This window comes from Nymphaea colorata, chromosome 1 (assembly GCF_008831285.2).
Source record: "Nymphaea colorata isolate Beijing-Zhang1983 chromosome 1, ASM883128v2, whole genome shotgun sequence".
In the NCBI taxonomy this organism is placed as follows: domain Eukaryota; kingdom Viridiplantae; phylum Streptophyta; class Magnoliopsida; order Nymphaeales; family Nymphaeaceae; genus Nymphaea; species Nymphaea colorata.
This window is the reverse complement of record NC_045138.2, coordinates 10,077,008-10,098,644: the sequence shown is the minus strand read 5'-3', so window position 1 is coordinate 10,098,644 and position 21,637 is coordinate 10,077,008. Positions and strand designations below refer to the sequence as shown.

At 37.8% G+C, this 21,637-nt stretch overlaps 2 pseudogenes; both read left to right on the top strand.

The window, feature by feature from the left end:
- The first annotated feature begins 7,870 nt into the window (after positions 1-7,870).
- LOC116256529 (uncharacterized) lies at positions 7,871-12,905 on the top strand (annotated as a pseudogene).
- A 1,442-nt stretch (positions 12,906-14,347) lies between these two features.
- LOC116256442 (acetyl-coenzyme A synthetase, chloroplastic/glyoxysomal-like) lies at positions 14,348-15,821 on the top strand (annotated as a pseudogene).
- Positions 15,822-21,637: the final 5,816 nt, after the last annotated feature.

The following is a 21,637-nucleotide window of genomic DNA, read 5'->3' as shown; positions in this document are numbered from 1 at the left end:
GAGAGGTATACTTGAATAAAGGAGCATTCAAGAGGGATAAGACCAAATCTCTTGTTGGTATTGAAGGCCTGTGTATGAAAAACAGAAAAAAGGAAAGATGTTTTCAACAAACAAGTGTGTGAGAGAGCGACAAAGAGACGCATAGGGCTCACCTGGGGCTGCGAGCGGGTGACGTTGGGTTTGATAGGAAAGACCTATGCAGCGAGAGAGAAGAGGAACAAGAGAACAAGAGAGGAGGAGACACAGCGAGAGAGGGGAGACACAGCGATAGAGGAGGAGACACAGCGAGAGAGGAGAGACCCGTATGAAAAACAGAAAAAAGGAAAGATGAGTTTTCACCAAACAAGCGTGTGAGAGAGCGACAAAGAGACGCATAGGGCTCACCTGGGGCTGCAAGCAGGTGACGTTGGGTTTGACAGGAGAGACCTGTGCAACAAGAGAGGAGAGGAACAAGAGAGCAAGAGAGGAGGAGATGCAGCGAGAGAGGAGGAGAGAGACTTGTGCAGCAGCAAAGGTGAGGAACAAGAGAGCGAGAGAGGAGACACAGCGACAGAGGGGAGATGCAGTGAGAGAGAAGGAGACGCAGCGTGAGAGGGGAAACACAGCAAGAGAGGAGAGGACCTGTGCAGCAAGAGAGGAGAGGAACAATCGAGTGTGAGGGAGGAGGAGACACAACGATAGTGGGGAAGCGGAGCGTCGACGAGAGAAAGAGGGGAAAAATTGAGAGCCCCAACGGTTCTCAATTTTGTCTCCGCGAAAAAGTCCGACCTCAATAGGTCGGACTTTTTTCCGCGTGAAATTTCACCCGATCGTACGAGTTTTTCAGGTGAAATTTCACGGCGTTTGATTTGTCGTGAGGTGAATAGGTGAAAGTTCACTTGCCCGTACAGTTTTCAACCGATGCACATGATTTTTTCTATGCATCAAACAGGGCCTTAATTTGAAAAAAATAATTATGTGAATTGAACAGCATGAAAGAATATGTAACATGAGATATAGAAGACAAGGAGATTCAAACTGACACATCTAAAAATATGATTTCTTTGGAGACAGATAGTGTTTTGTACGAGCAATGAGTCCATTAAAATGTCAAAAGTGAAATTAGCTAGGCGTGATAATCTCACTCTTTCCATCATTTTACTGTCCAAAAGAAAAGTACATGGAGCTGGAACTTAATTAGTCTTAATTAATGTCTGTTGTATCTATGAAATGATAACGTTTATTTTGGAGCCCAGATGGTTAGCCCATTCTAATGTTAATGTGTTTGTTTGACCTACTTCGGACTCGGAAGGACATGCTGTTTATTAAAAAAATCTGGGTTTGGATGATTGTGAACTATAAACTGGACCTGACTCGATCCATTTGATCAAGGGGGAAGTGGTGTACATTGTGACACGGGAAGGACCGTAAAAAGGAGGGCGACCATTTCGAAATCAATTTTAGGAAGTCGCAGAGGAGAGGGAGAACCGGAGAAGGGAATGAACGGTCCTTCAGAAGGAGTCGACGAGAGGAGTTCGAATCTCAGGTGTTTTCTTGATCCTCGCCCAATTTGTCGAAGTTCTGTGCGAAAATCATAGATCGGACAAATCATAGAACCAGAACATCTGCTCCTTGCTTGAGCCGAATTTTGCTTTTACTATGTTTATTCTTTTGAAGACATGGAAATCGCTTCCGCTTTGTAGATAAGTAACCTTCCGAAATTTCTATTTATCCTCGATCCGCGAATCATTTTGCTAAAGATCAAGAAAGCGAAGAACCAGATCGTTTTCTCGTCCGCTGATCCGAGTTTCCCTTCAAGAAAACAAAGAATCATAATATCTTCGCATAGGTTGACCGCGATCTTCCTTTCTTTGATCATTTCTGCTTTACGAGTCTCCAATTCTTGGATAAAGAAAGAAGATCGTTAGAGAACCTGTTATCCGTTCTTGATTGACAATTGACTTTACAGAAGATAAAAAAGGCGAAGAACAAGATCATTTTCTCATAGAGTGGCCAGATGTTTTCCTTAACGTATTTGCTACGAGATGCGGAGTTCGGTTTTCTTAGACAAAGAGAGAAAATGGGCTGGGAAAGTGTTTTAAGTTATTGATCATTGGTTTCGGGGAATGTGCTGCTAATGGAAGGTATTTCAGAATCGTGTGTAAAGATGTGCTGGATATTTTCCAAGATGTAGTTTCTTCTCCGTTTTAGTGGCTGTTAGTTTTTCTCCTTCTGATAAGCTAAAATTGGGGAAAACGTTTGCGCCAGTTCCTCTCTTGTGCGAGAGTCGTCTGTACGAGGTAGTTGTGTTATGGAATTATGTCTGTGATACTGTGTCATTTTTCATACGGTGTATGCAGAGTATGTTTGTTTCCAGTTGTAACGAGAAGAGAAATTTAGAAGTTTACCTCTGCTGCCCTTTTTTTCTGTTTCTTTTGCTTTGCTGCTCTGTTAGTGCGGGTGAAATGCTCTGTTGTAACATTCTCTGGTTTCAACAGAATCATTTTATGGAGGATTATAAGAAAAAAGGAAACAAGTCCTACCGAACCTTCCTTTATCTAACGACATTTGCTCTATGTAAAAGCATTTTCTCCATGTACTTGTCTTATTACACTCATCGAGCTAATTATATTGTTAGAATATCAATACAAGCGTCGGAGAGTGTCTGATCTAAAATATGTTCTCATAAAATAAGTTTCTATTCAGCTTCATTCTTGATATCACATTCCGGACACTGTTTCAACTCATCCTCTTGAAGTTATCTTGCTATGTTACAAACCGATTGTTTACTATGATGTATCGGCTCTTTTCTTAACTCACTGGCTAATTGTCATTGGACCAGGTCTACATGACATGTATCATGCAAGGGCACCGGTAATCATCCAGCTAGGCTCCCTGTCATGTTTTATGACTTTGAACTTTTACAGCAGCATGTTTACTATGAAATATCACAGAATGAAGCCTTGATCTTCTATTAAGACTGTGGCACTGGATTGGAGCAAATATTGTAATTTTAGTGAACATGGCCATCCAATGCACATAAATTAAAATTTGTTGATTTTTTTAAAATTTTTTTAAGTTGAGATACTGGTTTTTATGAAAACAGAGTGGGGATTGCATATCATGATGTAGGCATCCACCAGCTTCAAGTGCTGGAGGTATGGTAGGATGGAAATGGACGACTTTCCATTAATTAATCTTGTTACTTGCTGTTGACTTTAACATCAAGGTCTTCACTGAGTTTTCCATACTTGGATATGTCCAATATGCTTGCTTCTCTTTAGATGCCCATGTACTGCTATTTTTTCATGCGGCATAAGTCATGTGCCACATTCCTCTAATCTTGTAAATGTGTACACATATGCATTAAGACATACTTTACTGACAGTCTTCTGCCCCATTCTCTTTGATTTGTTTAGTTAACTTATTTCTGTGAATGATTTTACTGTAGTGAAATACCAAGCAAACCAAACCCATCAGTGATTTACACAAGCACTAAAACAGAAGAATCATTTGTGTCTGCTTTGAGAAAGAAAGGTTAGTGCAAATCCTTTGTGAACTATAGAAAGTATGTTTGTTTTGTTTATGATTGTGTCAAGCTCAATATTCAGCTATGAACAAGCTTGGCACAGGTACAACAGCTTGAATCGATCTTTATACTATTCATCTCTTAGGAACATTCTACTTAGGGGAAGGATATGCTCTAGAAACACATTTTCTCTTGTCAGCCACAAGGATCAGTAATCACATGTTGTAACATTTTTCAGCACTTCTCCTGAATCTCTGTGCAAGAGGCTGCTTTCATTAGAGAGAAACATACATGTTTCCTGATTGATCTTAATGATCATTAATCACATATGCAAATCTTGAGAAAGCATTTTGAAACATTTCTCATGAATTTCTGTGCAAGAAATAGCTTTTTTTAGAGACAAACGCACATTTTATCTCTTTGACTATAATGATCATGAATCACATATAGAAACCTTGAGAAAGCATTTGCATTTTCTAACCCTTCTCATGTACTTCGGTGCAGACACTGCTTGCATTCTAGAGCTGCAAACTTTGTGTGCGTGTCTCTCTCTCTCTCTCTCTCTCTCACCACAAATCTATAGAGACTGCTTTTATTGGACACTGATGTATGTACGTATAAAATTCCATTCATTTATACAATGGTCTAGACGTGTCCAAAGTAGGTCTTCAACCATAAACTGAGTGTAAACTTTATCAAAGCTATATAGTGACTAAGAAATGCATCAATTAAATACGGAAACTTTCTTGTAGCTACCATAGACTGCATGTGATTGGGCATTAGATGAACAAAATAGGTTGAAGAGTGCTAAACCTAGTTGACTCCTTGGAGGACCAGTGCAGAAGGGCTAGGCCTCAATACAGGACTGTAAAAGGGGCTCGGTAGAAATGGTCATGTTGCGTTGACCTTATTGCATTCTTAATCATGCTTCTTTCTAAACCTGAAATTATTAGTTACTAAACTCCAAGAAAATTGGCAGAATATGAGTGTGCATGGGACAGAATATAGGCACTCAAAAGGCGAGATGCTGAATATGCAATAACCTCATAAGGGAATATTATGCATGAAAATATAAGCTGAAGAAATAACGAGTTGAGCTTCTACTATGGTGCAGTACTGTATACCATATTTGACATGCTAAAGTGTTCTAAATTCATCTTGGAATTTGATCTCCCAAGTAGTAGATTCTGTAGCTGTAATGTCTTGCACGACAGCAAATGCAGCGAAAGAGAGCGTAGAATGTTGTTCCTCTCTATGTTGCTGCACTTGATATGCACATCTCATTTCATCCTTCTTCAGGAGGCAATATTATACCAGGAAGAGGTATAAAATTGGGTGCTATCCTACATCTGTGGTCAGCCATTATCAAAATATTCTTCTACTTTTAGTGAAAAGGGCAAACTTATTCAAGTCTTGCTAACCAGTTTAGGTTAACCTTCTCGAGGCTAATATTCATATCATGTACTTTTGTCAGATCAACCGTTTACAATCATTTGCATAAATATTCATATTATGCCTTCTTTCTTTTGTGGCTTGTTAACATCTTCTCTGCAGTATGAAGTTTGCTTTTGATGCTAAAATGATCATTAATTTGGCTTGCAAAAATGAAACATGAATTCGTTGTCAACTGTGTTTTCTTGGCCACTGCCATTGTCGTTCTAGTTATAGTACATATAAATGAAATTGAGATCCTGAATCTCCTGATTTGCTTTTTGTCAGCTATGGATACTTGACATTTTTGTTTTACTATTCCAGAATGCTATATCTTAGGGTCTCCAGAATGGTTGAGGCACTGAGCACTTTGCTTTATAAGCTAAGTCACACGACAAGGAGTACCCGCTCGGTACCGGTACCGGTACGGCATCGGGTGCGGTCAACGCAGCACCGGGTACGGTCAACGTAACCAGGGTCATTTTTGACCATTTTTGGACTCGGTCAACTTTGACCAAGTCCAAATTTGTCCATTTTAAATTTTAACGTTTTATAATATTTTAAAGTTTTTAACCATTTTCACGTTAAAATCTTTGAACCCTATTTTCGTTTCGTCGACTGCCTTCTTCCTCTTCACTCTTTACCCACGAGCCATGATGCTTCACCGAAGACCGACGAGGGCAGGTGGTGAACGGCGACGACGGGCGGCGAACGGCGACGGCAGGCGGCGAAACGACGATGGCAGGCGGTGAACGCGGTGTCCGTTTCGTACTCGCAGGCGAGCTTGTGACTTCGTCCTCTTCTCAGCTTCTTCCTTTTTCCATCGCGACTGCAGGATTCTCTTCTCAGCAGTGCACCGTCTTCTTCACCTTTCCTCACTCCTCAGGCATGGAACAGAGACTCTCTCTCTCTCTCCCTCTATGTTGCCTAATAGCAACTCCTTTGGTGGAGTCATAACTGCTGCAGCAGAGCAGGTTACATGTTTCACCCCAGAAGACACATTTCTACTTTAATTCGTCTTGTAACAGAAGATTTATTGCACTTTCTTTGCTTATTCCAGTGTTGTTAATGGTGCTCCCTGTTGGCTTGTATTGTTTAGAGAACTTTCCTCAACTCAAAAGACTGAAAAACGACACCTGCAGTTTTTTTCGCTGTCGCTCACTTGGGAAGAATGGGTGCATGACATCCACTTACGTTTTTTGTGCCTGCGATTATCCTTCTCTCTGTCTTTTGCTCTTCCTCTCGCTCTGCCTCTCTTTGGCACTTTATATGGCTTAATGTTTCTTGACATGCTTGATATGGATTAATGTTTCTCCCAATGTTATCAAAGGCGTAGTGTATCGCGTATCGGTCAGGCCAACCTATACGCCGTATCGTAACGTATCGTAAAATTAATTTTTTAATTTTTAAAAAATATTAAAAAATCATAAAAATAGAAAAAATAATAATAAATCCAAAAAAAAGCAAAAATCAGAAAAAATCAAGAAAAATGTATTTAAAGGAACATTTATGTATATGAAGTATGAACAACACATTCCAAAATAAGAAATCAGACATTCAAAATAACATAATAAGCAACCGAAGAGAATTCGATTACATCAGAATTCATAAGTTCAAAAGTCAAAACATATATTGTTTAGACTATATGTAGTGTTTAGAAACAAGAAAAGAGAGACATAGGAGCGTAGGTTTTAAAAGAACACGCAAAAAAGGGGCCGTCGGGCCCTTTTTAATTTTACTCCCATATCGTACGATACGGCGGTGTATCGCACGTATCGTGCGATATGGCCCCAGTACATGATATGGGCGATACGCGTACGATACGCACGCGTATCGTGTAGGTTTCTTTGACCTATACGATACGGATAATATTGGTTTCCCCTCTTTTGTTTGTCCTCTGTTTTCTTATGAAACAATATGAGAATTGGCGACATGCAGCCTAGACCCCGTCTAGCTCTTATTATCAGTCATTTTCCCTCTTTCGTTTGTCCTCTGTTTTCTTTTCTGAGTGAATTATGAAACAATTTGAGAATTGACGACATGCAGTCTACACCCCGTCTAGCTCTGATTATCAGTCCATCTTAAATGCATTTGTTATTCTCATAAAATCTATACTTCTCTTTAATGCATTCTTAAGAAGTGTGAATAGAGAGGACATCTCCCTCCATTCGGAGTTGCAATCTGATGTCTCTTCATTTTCTCCCGATTTTTTGTTTGACTTCTTCGATCCTTTCTTCACTTTTTTCTTCTCTTGTTTTATTGCTTCTATGCTGATTTTACATGCTTGATTGTTGCAGTCTATGATTTATGAAATTGAATATGTTATTCTGTTTGTAATTTTTTGATATATATATATATATATATATATATGTGTGTGTGTGTGTGTGTGTGTGTGTGTGTGAATATATTATTGCGTTTGAAATTTTTTGACATATATATATATACACACATATATATATATATATACACACATATATATATATGTATACACACATATATATATATGTGCGTGTGTGTACGGCCGTACCCGCACCGGCACCTGTACCTGCACCTATACCCGTACCTATGTGACATAGTTTATAAGTTTAACATGCTTTGTGTGCATTTAAATGTCAGCTCCATTATAAGGATTCCCAAAAACCTCAACATTATTACTGAGTATTAAATCATTTTCCATGGAATGCCAACTAAAGGTTTACTGTTTGCTACATTCCCATTGACGTAGTGGATTCATGCAGAGCATAGAACATCATTGATCAAAGAATTAGAATGCCACGAGATGCAAGTGAGTTATAAAATATGTGGATTAGGAGAAGGCAGAAGGATCCAAGGTAAGCTTTGTGAAATGTCTGTCTCTAATTCTCATGCAGAGGATAGAACGTCATTGTTCAAAGAATTAGAATGCCACGAGATGCAAGTGAGTTATAAAATATGTGGATTAGGAGAAGGCAGAAGGATCCAAGGTAAGCTTTATGAAATGCCTGTCTCTAATTCTCATGACTTGCTTTTACAAAACCTCATAACAACATCCCAACTGGACTCAATGAAAGCAATTCATTGTCAAATTATATGCTTAAAAATTACACAAGTTGATCTGCAATAAAGGTTGTTAAATATTCTGATATACCTGTTATATCTTCACGAGTGTGATACTGCAAGCCGATGTTGTCTGACAACAACTATTTTCTGTTCTTCAATCCCAGAGATTATCTGTATTGTGTTCCTATCCTGGACTGGCCAGATAAATGTGGATTTTCCTTGATGTATCAAAAAGTACTTTCATTAGGTTTAGTACTCTATTTTAGTGTTAGTTTCCAGGAACTGAAATAGATCCTTCAGTGTTACCAAAATGAACAAATATTTCACATTTTTTTCACCTCTGCCTCTAGCTTCTTTTGGTTATTTTATGGTTCTACATATGCAGCTCAGTTCTTTTATGCATACGAGGGAATGAGAGGCTTGTGGATATTACTGGAGGGCTTCTTGCCATACAGGAGAATGAGAGGCTTGTGGATATTACTGAACGGAATGAGTGTAAAAACACATCAATAACCATTGACCATATCATAGAGATTTCACTATATCCTCAATCACATTGACACTATTTCTACCGCTTCATTGCTTTGGCATGTATGGTGTTCTGACACCTTTGTGATCTCCTTTATATTCTGGACTATGCTTTTGATGCTTACATGGGAAATAGAGACAAGTTCTTGAAACTTGATGCAGCTGCCTATGAAGCACCGCAGATTTTCCATGTAGACAAGCACCCGAGTTAAATGGACATGGGAAAGGCTAAGGAAGGGTAAAATCTCCCCATGTGAAAATTATTGTATCCTAAAAGTTTTCTCATCTTAAAAAGGGTCTCAAGATTATGAATTTCAAATTGAAACTACAGTTTTCTGTTTTTGGAGTACTTAACAAGCTAAAAGGTTTTAGTTTCTGAAATTTATCTTTTTTATGTTGTTATCACTATTGTTACAGTTGTAGCAATTTTTTTTTTCACATCAGTTCTTCTGTCACAAGTGTGTCACAGCAATGGGCAGGTGCCTCATGAGGTAAAACATGGACCTATAACTGAAAGTGTCTGAATCTTCTACATTATAAGGAATATCTATTGTATGAACACTTTTTTCAACAGAAGTTGGTTCTTAAGGCCTATGCTTGATCTTGAAGTTTGAAATGAGTGCCTTGACATTGTATCCATCACTATCTCGGAACAAATATGGCATTTTTTATGTTGTTGTGCTTGACATGACATTAGATTTCATGTTCCACTTCTGTGAAGAATCAACCACGACGTCATGTGCAAGTCTGAAGCATGTAAAGGGCATTCCTCGAGTGCTCAAGGTACTGCTGCTTGGCTTTGGCTGTATAATATTTTGCTGTTTCACTAGGTTAAGCTGTCAAGGTAGTGCGTGTGAACAAGTGGATATGGTGGCAGATGAAGTAGTCCTCGAAGAAGTGGATATGGCGGTAGAGGAAGAAGTCCTCCTCCTAGAGGGAGGTATGGTGGCCGAAAAGAAAGTAGTAATGGAAGTCTCTTCGTTCGAAATATTCCTCTGGATTGCAGGTAATGTGATTGCATTAGCCCATATATTGGTTTATCCTAGGGTAGACAGCAATTACATATTGTTGAACTGTTGTTTGATAATGTTTAAGGCAACATATTTGGCTTCCTTGCAGGCCAGAAGATCTTTGAATCCCTTTTGAACGCTATGGGCCCATAAGGGATGTGTATCTGCCAAGGGACTATTACACAAGGTATGGTTTCCTTGGTGTAAATGGGTGCTAGGCGTCTACGGTCTTGCTACTAGTCATTGTCGATTATGTTTGTCAACTATTTTCATGTTCCTTAATGGGACATCTATTACTGTTGAACTGTTTTTGAGAGAAAAACTGTCTATCTTTCATAAGCTTTATTATTATCCTTGGTGAAGCTACTAAATGGAGATTTGGAAATGGTGCCCTTGTTACTGATAAATGTGGTCAATGCAGCGATTGGTCTATGCTGGCTTTTAGTGACATGTTTTATTCTTCAAATGAATTCACAATCATTTGTTGAAAGAGTTATATCATTGAATGAATTCTTGTTATGAAGGAAAATTTGCTTTTAATTTCAAGCAGATATTTTCTCTTTTCACTGTGAGTTGTTCTTTAAACGGGTTCTTAGGGTATCTTGACTTGAAGTTGAAAACAAGCCCCTTGAGACCACTGTTTTGGGTTGCTTAACGTCTTGATTTTTCTGAGGTGTAGCATGAAATTTCAAAAGTAGAAGTCTTAGAAAGACGAGAAGTCTTATAAAGACGAGAAATAATATAACTGACAAGAATAATAGTTGAAAAAGATTGAAGGTTGCCAATTGAAGTCAAATGCATACGAAGATAAATTTGGAGCAAGGTATCAAGTGCTTGATTTATTCTCAAGAATTTGAAGTTTTATTCAATGTGAAGATTTTGAAGTTTCATGCATTTTTTGAAGTTGCAGAGCATACTAACTATAGATAAAAGTCAGCCACTAAGCTTGGATTGCTAGCTGCTTTTATGTTATGTGTGGACTTCTTTGCATTGGAAGTGTTGTTAAAGGTATTAGAGCAAAAAACACTACGTCATATGCATATGCTATATCTTGCCTCTTCCTTTGTTGTCTTCTGTACATTTCATTATCACATGCTCTCTCCTCTCTCTCTCTCTCTCTCTCTGTGTGTGTGTGTCTCTCTCTCTCTATCTATTTATCTAATTGGATTTTTTCTCTGTGCAGAGAACCTGGCGTCTTTGGCTTTGTGCAGTTTGTGGATCCTTTTGATGCTTCAGATGCGCAATATCATATGAACGGCCAGATATTTTGTTGACATGAGTTAACAGCCGTTATTGCTGCAGAGACTTGCAAATGACCTGAAGAAATGAGAACCAAAGCACGAGTGACGTATTCTTGCTGTTGTAAATTAACGATCTCTCTCTCCTCCCTCCTCTCTTTGAAGTGAGTTTATGCTATGTTATCAACAATAGTTTGAATTTTGAAACTATCACGTTTTTATCATTAAAAGATCTCCAAATGATATGATTAGGCAAATAATGTAATATTATCAAAATATACCCAAAAATAAATGTCATTATTCATATTATGGAGAAACACACACATATATATGTACCTGTCATGGTTCACAACTTGAGGAGTTTTTATGAATTGTTTGTAATTTTTACAAGAAAATTATTAGATAATTCATGATTTCTTTGTTTACCTGTCAATCTTTTTAAAAAGTTTTATATATATATATATATATATATATGTATGTATGTATGTATGTATATATGTATGTATGTATGTATATATATATATAAAATTTTTTAAAAAGATTCACAGGTAAACAAAGAAATCATGATTGTCCCTTTTTTGTCTCTTAAGATTTTACATAATTTCTAGAAATGTTTGTCTACTTGTTTGTAAATTAAATTGCAAAAATTACTGTTTTGTCATGATTCTTTAAATTGGCGGTTGTGACTGTTTGTGTGTATTCTCACTTCTCAGCTTTCCATTTCACAAGTTATTTTGTGTTTCAGAGGAGTTTCTGGATATGATGTTTGGAGGCCAACTTATTATGGTAATGTTCTTTATCTAGTTTGGTATCTGGAGAAACTTTCTGATTGTTTTTGAGAAAATGATGTAGTTGGTCCAGTCATCAATTTTCTTCACTTGGTTCTTCTTGAATATGTCACATGTGCTCTAGTATCATTTGAGCTGTAGATAATGACTTGAAAAAGCTAATCAATGCAAATTATATATATGCTTGCATGTTTGTGTGAATGTGTATTTCATTGATAAAATGTTCCTTGCTAATTTATCATTCGCCAATGTGTATATGTACAAGTCATTGACATATTACTTTGTTTAATGGTTTAAGAGTGTAGTAGTGCGTTGCAGAAAAGGTTCAATAATGTTTGGCTTATTCAGCAGCTTCTTAGTGTTCTTAGGCTGATAATGTTGTTCAACTCTGAAACTGGCATGGAGAAATTCTGGTGCCTACCTACTGTGTATTCCTTTTCTGTTTGGTATTCTAGCTATAGACATCTGAATTGGTCACTATTTATTTCTCCTGACCAGGAACTAAAGTGGCTCTCTTTTGAACCTTTAGTTCCATGTTTTGAAGCTTGAAAAGTTTGATGTTTACATATGCAACTGTTGAGAGAAGAGCCTGCACTTCTATGGGCAAGAGAGATTATAGCTTTATGATATTCAACTAGTGCGGTGACGTGTAGAATCTATAATATGCCTCCCAAGACTGACGTGGGAGGAGGGTTTAGATTTATGACATGCTCTTTTTTGTAGGCTACAACGATCATGAATTGGTCTTAGTAAACCATGATAAGAAGTGGAAATGTATTGCTTTCCTTTATGCCTTTGTACCTCTATATTGTATCTACAAGTAAAAACAATAATTGTTATTCAGGTCTCAAAGTTGCTTTGGTTTGGAGCGGAGCCATGTTATAGGATATCCAATTGGTCTTTGATCTTTTCCCTCTTTGTGAATTGACAGCAATCTTCACATGCTTTTTCAGTTCTAGGCTTTTGAGATACACTTTTTGTTCCACTTAATGTTGAAAAAATCACGTCATGGTTGGTTGAGGCATGGTGGAAGACTGATGCTTGGTTGTTATGATTAAAAAGCATTCTATTTTCGTGCAAAGTGTCTTTGTTCTCCTGTAGACGGTCTCCTTTTGAGGCTTATTGGCAGTTGGTAACATTTCTACTAAGTTAGACTGGGATTACTTTGGACCTTTTTTTTATGTATATGCTTGGGCAGAGAAATCTCGGGGAGCTGTTTGTTCCATTTTATCCTAAACCTGAAATTATGATTAAAAGCATCTCAAATCATTCAAACCTCACTCAGCCCTGAAGTAGTGTTTAATTTAGGAGAGTGAGTTATGGAAGTAGTGATTACCCCTAGTAAGCAACCAACCCTCTACAAGGAAATCTTACAACAAGAGAATTCAGAGAAATTTGCCTGTGACAAGGCTCTATTTATGAGAGAGTTCGAGGAGAACTCGTCCCTTGTGATGTATTTTTTTTGGAAAATCATCATTCCGTAGATTCCTCATGTGACCAAGACACAAGGCTAATCAAAGTTTGGCAGACAACATTACAATCCCACTATTGTCATTATCATCTACCTTATGATTTTACAAAACCCACTGCATAGTTTAAATCAAACCATTTGCAAAACTTTTATAAACTTGTTACCCTTAAACCAACCTTGTAGAAACACCATTGTCATAGAAAACGTGTATTAATTAAATAAAGGTGTTAAATATGCCAAAAACCAATTTGACAAATTAAACATTAGATGTGTTTTTTCATAAACTACCCAAAAAAAAATAAATATTAAAAGAAAAGTTTGCATCGAGCTGCCGACCCCGTGGTGGTTCGAATCGCCGGCATAGAGCTATAGCGGTGACAGCTGTTCCCGCGGTGTTCCAATCGCCGGTATGGAGCTGTAGAGGTGACAGTGTCCAGCGGGGGTTGTAAGCGCCGGCATAGAGCTATAGCGGTGATCGCTGTTTGCGAGCTCCAGCGGTGGTTTTTATCGCCGGCATAGAACTATAGCGGTGAAGTTGTTTGTCGAACTCCAGCGGTGGTCGCCATCCCCGCAATAGAGCTATAGCGGTGACAGTTGTTTGCCAACTCCAGCGGTGGTTTTTATCGCCGGCATAGAGCTATAGCGGTGACAGCTTTTGCCGAACTCCAGCGGTGGTTGCCATCCCCGCAATAGAGCTATAGCGGTGACAGTTGTTTGCCAACTCTAGCGGTGGTTTTTATCGCCGGCATAGAACTATAGCGGTGACGGCTTTTGCCGAACTCCAGCGGTGGTTGTCATCGCCGCCATAGAACTATAGCGGTCCGAACTCCAGCGGTGGTTGCCATCCCCGCAATAGAGCTATAGCGGTGACAGTTGTTTGCCAATTCCAGCGGTGGTTTCGATCCCCGCAATAGAGCTGTAGCGGTGACAGTTGTTTGCCAACTCCAGCGGTGGTTTTATCGCCGGCATAGAACTATAGCGGTGAAGTTGTTTGCCGAACTCCAGCGGTGGTCGCCATCCCCGCAATAGAGCTATAGCGGTGACAGTTGTTTGCCAACTCCAGCGGTGGTTTTTATCGCCGGCATAGAACTATAGCGGTGACGGCTTTTGCCGAACTCCAGCGGTGGTGCCATCCCCGCAATAGAGCTATAGCGGTGACAGTTGTTTGCCAATTCCAGCGGTGGTTGCCATCCCCGCAATAGAGCTATAGCGGTGACGGTTGTTTGCCAACTCCACCGGTGGTTTTATCGCCGGCATAGAAACTATAGCGGTGACGGCTTTTGCCGAACTCCAGCGGTGGTTCCCGACCTCCCGCGGTCGCTGCAATTGCCGACATGGCGATCGTTGTTGCCGACCATCACCGGCATAGAGCTATAGCGGTGACAGGTGTACCGATCCTTTAACAGTGGTTGCGATCGTTGGCTTCTAGAGCTTGACGACCTCCAGCGGTGATTGCGATCGCTATAGCGGACTGTAAATGCCTTGTCTACAATTAATTGCAAGAACTTGTTATAATTGTCTGCTGGTATACAAACTCTGTCAAGAACTATTATTTTTGTGCTGTTTGTAAATCAGTATTCTAGCAATCAATCCTTGAGAGAGTTCTTGGAAGTGTTGGAGAGCCAAATGTGCATGGAGGTAAAATTTTTCATCTTTTCCCTTTCAAATGGGATCATCATATAAACCATGCTATGGATTTAGCTAAAAGCAACTTCGCTCTGACCTTTTGGGTGGTTTTTCGGGTGATGCACGGCATTGTCACAAAAAACATGGGTATAATACGGCGAGGAAAATGGTTTGAGGAGAAACAGGAGGAAACTTCAGAATTCTATGTGGTTCATGCGTTAGTTCCCAAGGCATTATGTGAATTTGAGAAATGTATCATTTTCACTATTCATTATTATGAACTTCAGTTCTGTTAAGCTTTTCTTATTAGAAACTTCCATGCATAATAAATGTGATCTTATATATGAAATATGAATAGAAGTACAATGTTTTTTTTTATTACTTGTACTTTAAATATTTTCACATTTGCAAATTGCCTTTCCCTATTTGTTTTTGCTTTAAAATGGATGATGTTTCACGCTGTTTCAGCCTGTGATAGTGGATGAGAAGGGAGATGAAATTGAAGGAGAATGCAATGGTTATCTGTGTGCATAAAGAGGTCATGGCCTGGTGCTTTCAGAACTCTATATGGTGATCATGAAATATATGCGAAACAACTTATTTTAAGCCTTTCCAGGGATATTATTTCACTGGTGATGGTTTGGGAGGTCACCATTTTCAGATCCCTTTTCACCGTCAAACTTTGTTCTTTTTGCTCATTCTGTCCGCACCGGGATGTTGAACTGAAATTTGTTGCTTTCTGTAAGGGTGGTGGATCAGAATAATCTTTGAGGCTGTCACTGTGTTTTGTTATCCGACTGGTTGATAGGGACAAGGATGGTTATTACTGGCTGACTGGTAGGGTTGATGACATTAACGTGAGGTGAATCCTGGTTCCTTCTGTTTGCTGTGATGTCAAGATCTGTTACTTAATTCCAGCACGATGTTTATCAGGCATCCAACTGAATTTTTGTTTCTAGTATTTGGACATCGTATCGGCACAGCAGAAGTAGAATCTGCTCTTGTTTCACACCCACAATGCGCAGAAGCTGCCGTGGTTGGAGTTGAGCACCAACTATTTATAACCATAACTAATCAATGTTTTAGATTCTTGCTGTGGCTTATTCTTTTTTGCTTGCATTTCAGGTCAAAGGCCAGGGAATTTATGTTTTCGTTACCTTAGTGGATGGGTGTTCAATATAGCGAAGAGCTAGGCTTCTCTCATACATGCTGGGCTTCCCCTTTCCTAGTGCAGTCAGGTTTCATCACTTCCTTTGAATGGTTACCTCGTGGGACAACAGTTTTTCCTGCGGTCAAATAGGCCTCGTTGCACCTGAGCCTATTCTCAAAAAAAAGAAAAAATAAATAAAGTGCACCATTTACGATGGGTTTGATGACCTAAAGTTGGCAACTCCCGTAACTTCTTTGCGGTGCCGCTAAACTAAGTTCTAGTTCTAGTTTAGGCTAAGGAAGTATGACTGCTTTACCAATAGTTGAGACTCAATCTGGGGACGTTTCGATTTATATTCCCACTAATGTCATCATTTCCATTAAAACATTTTCAGATGGTACAACGAGGCAACAAGATGGATAACTTCTCTGTTTAACATATTTTAGCTTCAAATTCAGAAAAAAGAATAAGTTGGGGGGTGGAGAATCTGATGATGTCTGAATACCATTAGCTCATGCTGTACCTTTTTCGGGCTAACAAAAGTCCCGTAAATGAAGGGACATGGATTGCGAAATGCACACATTTTCTGAACTAACGAGTTGGTGATGCAGATTGCAGCGTTCGCTGCTCCGGATGCAATTCTTATTCTGATTTCACCAATTATTCTTTATATAGTTCTTGGCAAAGTTTGCAAAGTATTACAGATTATGTTCGATTTACACTTCTTTATCCTGGATCTATCTATGCTTCTATGAGTTTTGTAGAGCCATACCCTCGAACTAATGATTTTGAAGTTATAACATTAGCCTTCATACAGTTGGTCGAACAGTACGCTTACAATATTGATTCTGAGTATGTGAAATTTACAATTGGATATACTATGCAATTACCAGCATCCTATGATATATCCTTGACTTTAGGTCATACCATTGTGTGATCATTGGGCTTCAGGACCCAGGTTTACCGAATCTCTTCTCTCTCTCTCTCCTACCAGTCCGGTGTACTTTATTCTCTGCTGGATCTCTTCTTTCTCTCTCCTACCAGTCCGGTGGGAATCAGTCGACAACCATTGGAACTGGGTCTCAGTGGCTCCGTGGTCTTTCAAGAGGCACATCAGCACCGGACTGGAGTTGTGAGTGTGCACATCAGCGGAACCATGATTTTCTGTTGTCTGATTCTTGCTTCGTATTTGAATTTTAATATTCAGTATTTATTTGTCTACGTATAGTCTAGTTTCCAATGGGCGATGACCAGAGATTATTATGGTTATTGAAGTCATTAGTCAATGGTAATTGCATAGCCATGGGAAAAATCAACTGTTCATGAGTGTCCTAATTTTATTATCTACTCTAATTGTGCACAATGGGTGTTTATTTTTTGATTGACTGTCCGCAATGTTTCAGTATTTTCTTCTGGTTTTTGACCTGCTAATGCCATTTGTTATTCTTGAAGAACAGAGAATTTTAATTTTTTAGGATTATTTTTTAAGTATTGTAGGAATTGTAGTTGTTCTTCTGTGTTTCCAACAAAATTTTCACCAGATTAAAAATCGTTTTAAAATATAAAACAAAATTAATTTTTTTTTAATTGGAACTTCTTTGATATTTATAAAATGGACACCAGTTTTTTGTCGAACAAATTACGTTGGATTTGCAACATTATTTTACATCATCCTTTTTTAGAATTTTGGATCTTTGTTGTTAACCTTGCAGGTGGAAAGGTTTGTATTTTTGTTTGCTTTGTTGATTTGACTTTTTTTTTGTGTGTGAAATTTTATATCCTATATTTAGTAAACCTTAGTAAATATAGGTACAATTCCTTTTTTTTGGGTGTGTTTTTATTCCTAGTAATCTGTTTTTCTTCGTTTTTGCTTGAATTCTTGATTTATTAAGCTTAAAGCACAATGAATGGGGATAGAGTAGAATGCAATATTTGTGTTTGATTTTTGAATTTGATGGTTCGACTGAGTATTAGAAAACATGTTAAACATTCATGTGTGTGTATATTATACTGCCTATAATCAAATGTGTGTGATACATGTATATGTATATATGTGTATATGTATTTTTATATTTTATATTTTAATTTTTGTATGTTTCCAGCTCCTTTTGCTGCTAGTTATTTTCTATCTTCTATTTTTTCTCTATTTATTCCTTAATTATTTGATTGCCTATAATGTATATATAGTTGTTGTTTCTGCCATCATTATAAGGAAGTTGTTTTCCACAGCTTTTTTTGTGATTCAATAATATTTTTCATTCTCTATTTTCTTGGTCACTTTGAACTTAGTGTTTTTCATTGAGATTCACCGTGGGTTTATATATGTGACTGTCGTCAGTTAGATTTTTATGGTATCAGAGCTCTAGTTTGGGCTTTCATTTGCCGATTGTGAGTACAAGTTTTTTGCTGGTTCATGCATGTGGTGTTCACCAACTATTTGGTGATTACTAAAGCTATAAATTGTCGATTTCTTGAGGAAAGATAGCTGCTGCCCTTGATGGAGAGACTATTATCGTGCTGCTGACTGCACACCTACTGAAGCCAGGTTGGTGATTGGTGGCCAACATGCTCACCAATTGTTTGGTAATTTTTTTTGCGTTAGTGTGGCGTTCAGCTAGAAATTTACTGATTCTTCTATTGGAGGAGTGCTGAAAATAGCTGCATCTAAATGCTGGTGCTAAGGTTCATTAGCAGGTTTACATTTGGTATGCATCCCAATTTTTTGATGAAATTATTGTGGATGCTGAACAAAAATGTTCTTTCTATTGCTGATTTGTTGATTCACGAGAAAGATCAGACCCCAGTGGCAGACCCTAGTGGCCTATTATTTCAACATGAGTTGTCCCTTTTACCTCATAAGCCCCTTTCTTGCCAAAACAAGTTGTTCAAAGCTAGTATGCTCTCAAATCGATTGTCCAATTCAATATTTCTATCCAACACGAGGTGAATTCATGAAAGTTTATTTTCCTTTAAGGTCAAGCTTTTCTGCAATCCAATCCTAGTAGTTTGTCTGAGAAAATAGATGTGTTTAAACCAATCATTTTCAAAACTTCCAATCAGTCGAGGACCTGACATTTATGAGAGAACTAGTTACCTTTAAACTAACCTTTTGTGTAGAAGTCCCCTACTTTTACAGGGGAGTTGATGAAGTTTGTTATCCTAATTCCAGGTGATATATCATTTGAAGCCAAGAGCTTCTTTTGAAGAGGAAATTTTTAATTTTTGCCTAAAAAACATTTTTAAATGGTCTTCTCACCCAATGATATGTCTTCATTTTATTCTTAGTACCTCATTGAGTAAAAGGCGAAAGTTTCAAGTTTTTGTTGTCAATCATTGGAAGAGGAAGTTTGGAAAAGTCCTAGATATGTGCAATGAGGAAAATTTTATGAAGCTGAGAAAGTCAAGACTAGGTAAGGTTATTGACTCTAGTGAATTAAACTTCTGCAAGGGTTAGCAGGTAAATATCCTAAGAGAGAAGCCATAAAGCCTACAAAATCTTGTCAGATAGCAAAATGAGAGTTGAGAGATGGGCTCAGGGCTTGTGTAGTCATTCCTTTAGGTCAGTAATCAAGAGTACCAGTTAAACATATAGGTGATTTATGTCTTATACATGAAGATGATGACTGATGAACTTTTGGTGTGTTGAACACTCGTAAGGTGAAGCAGGTTTGGATACATGACAAAGATAAGTGGTGGAGCTCCATAGTAGCCTTTGGGGTGGTGATGTATTCCCTTAATGATGAAGGTCGGCCTAAGGAAAATCAAAAGCAAGAAAAAAAAAACCGAATACGAAAAAAATGAAAAAAAAAACCAAGAAAAACCTAAAAGATGCCTTCTAAGAGATGAATGGCATTTAGGCTGAGTCTTTCATAGATGTGCAATCCTTGGGTCAATATCTTCTACTCTTTTTTATTTTCTAAAACATTGAGGATGGTTCACTTATGTTCATATTTTGGAAATTTTAAGACATCTTTTCTAGAGATTCAACAACATTGATGTGAAATGCATCCTGATGCTTGTAAGGTACTTAGGGTAAATGAAGGACATATCTTTTGCACAACATGAACACTCAATCTTATGATTTAAATTGATGATTTATGAGTTATTTCAAAGTAAAAACTTGACATCTCTTGTGTTTCCTTCTTCTTGGGCATATCACAATCTCCCAGCCCCTCTTTGTTCTTGAAATATGTTATTTTCATTACCAAACCACTAGTCTGTTCACACAACGGATAAAACTGCTCAAACATATTCCACTCATGTTGAGTCTTGAATTTTTCATCAACCTGTCTATCTCAAAATCTGGATAAAAGATTAAACTTGAGCGATTAATCTATCTTAACCGAGCGTCTTTAACCTACTTTTCTATGACATCACAAACTTAGTGTTGAGTTTGTTATCATTGAGTAATGGAATGAAGGTAGTCAACACAACTTCTGCCCCTAAAATTTGAGCATTGGACATGAACGCATGTCTAATTGTGTTTAAAGCTTTTGTTGATTCGGGCAAATGTGTGAGGTGTTTTACTTGTAGGTCTAGATGGATATGAACGCATGTCTAATTGTGTTCATTTTCATGTAAAATTTTTTGTTGCCACGGTGGAAGAAATGCTCTTAATTTTCATCAGGCAAATGCATTTAAAATACCTGATTTGTGTTTCTTCAGGATGCTAATGAATTGGTTTCTTATAGTCTTACTACTTTATGAATTTATTCTTACATTTTGAACTTTCATAAACAATTTTATTATTGGAAGATCTACAAATTCATATTCTATAATTCAATAAAAATGTGCATAAGTGGGTTTATGTTAATGTTTTTAAGTATTAATAAGGTATAGGGGTATCTTTTGAAGTTACTGTAACAGCTTGGTTTTTTCCACTTCAGTTTTTCATATATCATTGTGTGTAGGGGAGGGTGTCAGATCGAGACTAGGTTGAGGTTTACATGTCTTCTTCTATCAAGTATGCATTTGCACCAGTAAGTGACTATTTTCTACCATTAGCATATAAATGCATTGTGGGAGTACATGTCCCTTCCATGCATCTCCTGATGCAGATGTTTGTAAGCTCTAATACGAAGCAGCTTCTTCAAGCACACAAGCAACAAATAACTTGTATCTACATAATTTCTATGCAAGCGCCTGATCATATAAAAACTTTATGTACTCAGACTCAAAATTTAAACGGGAAGGGTGTAGCATCCTTTTGCATGCAACTTACATATCAGTTTTTGTATGGTTTGTTAACTACTAAAGAGTGATAATGATATTTCCTGAAGACAGTGATGCTAGTGATTATATCTTTTTCATTGTCATAAATAACCGTGAACCTCCTGATCTATTGACAGGATTGAGTATCTTTGGAATTTGCCATTGAAAATGTTTTAAAAACACATTCAACTTTTTGAAGGGGTAGTAACAACAGCGTACCCAGGTTTGAATTTTTTTCATTTAACTGACTGGATTAGATACCAAAAATCACAATAAATTGAAAGAAGTCCTCATCTAAACGTGTTTTTTTATACCAACCCAAACTTGAGCATGTTCACCTAAAATTTTTAGTTTCGATTGTACATGCCATTTGTTACTTGACATTGTTCGCCATGATTTAATGTTGGGTGATATATACCAACTTATCTCTTATTGCTCATACTTTGTAATTCATGTCCTATATTAGTGATGCACTTTTTTTATTGGTAGTCATTTCTTACCAGTTTCCATTGTTTGATAAATCCTGAGGCATGCATCACGTCATCATAGCATTTTCTTTTTGAGTATTTTTATTCATGTTTTGTATATATACGTCCTATTTTGTTGGTTTACTAAAGAGCCATACTCCTGCACGATA